The 2,272-nt window shown below is 42.7% G+C and overlaps 1 long non-coding RNA gene across 1 annotated transcript in view; it reads left to right on the top strand.

Moving 5' to 3' along the window:
* Positions 1-2,266, top strand: part of LOC126495814 (uncharacterized) — a 12,681-nt gene extending 10,415 nt beyond the window's left edge. The window contains exon 6 of the long non-coding RNA XR_007590243.1: positions 1,358-2,266. This is a non-coding gene — a long non-coding RNA (uncharacterized lncRNA). The remainder of the gene's footprint in view (positions 1-1,357) is intronic.
* Positions 2,267-2,272: the final 6 nt, after the last annotated feature.

The raw sequence follows: 2,272 nt of genomic DNA, 5'->3' as shown, positions 1-2,272 counted from the left end.
GAAGATGTGAATCTTCTAAACGGTGATGAAGTCCTTCCTCCACTGCACAAGGTAGACTAGGATACTCCCTTTTGCCTAAGTGGTTTGTGACTTTGCTTCTCTCTTTAAGTCTGCCAAAGTCTTCCATTCCTAACCACCATCTATTTCTGTCAATTAGACTTCAAATGCACACTCTGTAACCAAGAGGGCCTGATCTCTATCCTGCATGACTGAGGGGGCCAGGGAAGATCTATACCTGCCCAAGGCCCCAAAACTTTCAAATTCTAATCAAAAAGGCCTTCAAAATTTACCCTCACTTAATAAGGATCTTCCCTTTTGATGAAGGAGGGCTCAGACCTTCTCCCCCTTTACTTGAATATGCTTCACCTACATTACATCATCTGTAAGGGTCACCATTATCCTCTTTTTGTCAGGGTCCTCAAATTCCCCCCCCCCTGGCCAAAAGGTCTGAAAATGTCTTTCTTTCATACAGGAGATTCAGAGCATCATATTATAGCATCAGACACTATTCGGAAATACTTGGCCTTCCCCTCTATCCAGGGGGAGGTAAAACTTTCTCCCAAAGCCCAAGATGGCTTGTAATATGTTCTCTTTTGCCCAAGGATGACTCAGGCCTACCATATCTACTATGGGGCTTATAGATCTTGTTCTCTTGACTATGTATGTCTGCTATATTCCCAACTGTCTAAAATTGCTTCGACCTTTCTTCCTGCTACATATATGAAATTATCTTATATGACCAATAACTTCTTAGACTGAAAATGACCATCCAACCACTTGGAAAACATGCAATGATTACATCCCAGCCTTTCTCAAGCCCACAAAGGTATGGATATTCTCAATACTGAGAAAGATTTGGAAGCTGACTAGGCCAAACCAGCCCTTCCTCTGCTCCACAAGGTGTTTACTTTATGCTTAATGGAAAACTGCCATTCCTATTTTATTGAACATTGCCATATACTTTACACCCTGACAAATAGGTGTAGACCTTCACTTGTACCCAAAATGTCTCAGAAATTCCAGTTATGACCAGAGTGCATTAATACTTCTCATTATTCCCACGAATTTTCCCACATAACATTTTTGATGAAGGGTGTAATAGTCCTTCTATTTCTGTCCCAAGTACCAAGGCCCTACCCCATCTTACATAGTCGATTTAGACATTCACATCAATAAAGAGTGCCTCAGGCCTGCCTTGTGTGATCAAGGAAATTTCACAGTTGATTCCATATCTATAACTTCTAATTTGGGTGGCCTGGGAAGTACTGTTCAAGAGAACTCAGATCTCTCTGGACCGAGGTCCCTGAACACAAGAAAAGCAAGATGGGGATAACTTATAATACTGCCTTCATTCTAGTCTTTTAGACAGAGAATTCCTGTCCTACATGAAGACGAATTTGTGGATGGACCTATACCAGATAAAGAAACTGAGTCACAGACTTCTGTCGTGCAGCCTCGTAGAAGACTTCTAAGACTGCTGACATGCCTGACATGGACATTCAGAAAATGTGTATTCTAGATTGTGACTTCAAGTTTGGTGCCGATGAAGAAGTGAGTGTCTGGGACTTTCTATAATTCTCAGGGTATCATTCATGTTTCAGCTTCTGCCCAATAGGTACACAGACATATTACCAAGGGAGGCTGAGATTATTCCACCTAGTTCTAGGGAGCTCCTGACTCCTTCTGGGATAGAGGATTTTAGATCTTTCACCTGCTCCCAAAGTGGTAGCAGAATTCTTCTGCCCACATAGGCTTTCTCTGCCTACCTAAGTTCTGCCTTGCTATAGGTCCAAAGCAGTATCTTATTTATTAATGGTGATCACAGCACACAGAGGGGACTCCCTCATCATGGATATGCTCCACCTACCCAGAGAATTCTGAGAGGATCCTCTCTTTCTTACTGAAGTGGCTTTTAGACTATGCCCTCTCCCAAGTATACCCCCAAGTTTTGTCTTCTGACCAAAGGGTTTCAGACCTGCCTGCTCTACTAGAGAGGTACATACAAGGGTTCTCAGATCTTCTGAACATGACCCTGTGGGAGTACAATTACTAGGACCATATAATTGGGCCACATACCATTCTGATGTGACCAAAGGAGTTTCAGTTTACTGCCTATGATTTACCAGACAGCCTCAGATCTACTCATTCTGCAAGTTGTCTTCAAATAGGCCCTTTGGTTCAAGGAGAGCCTCACACTCTTCTCCTCTGATTCAGTGGCCTCAGACATTCCCCCACCCAAACCTGAGACCATAGAATACTTTTCTTCACACAA

This window comes from Alexandromys fortis, unplaced genomic scaffold (assembly GCF_014885135.2).
Source record: "Alexandromys fortis isolate MF-2015 unplaced genomic scaffold, M_Fortis_MF-2015_v1.1 scaffold_635, whole genome shotgun sequence".
Lineage (NCBI taxonomy): Eukaryota > Metazoa > Chordata > Mammalia > Rodentia > Cricetidae > Alexandromys > Alexandromys fortis.
Note: the sequence above shows the minus strand (reverse complement) of the source record. Positions and strands in the feature narration are given on the sequence as shown.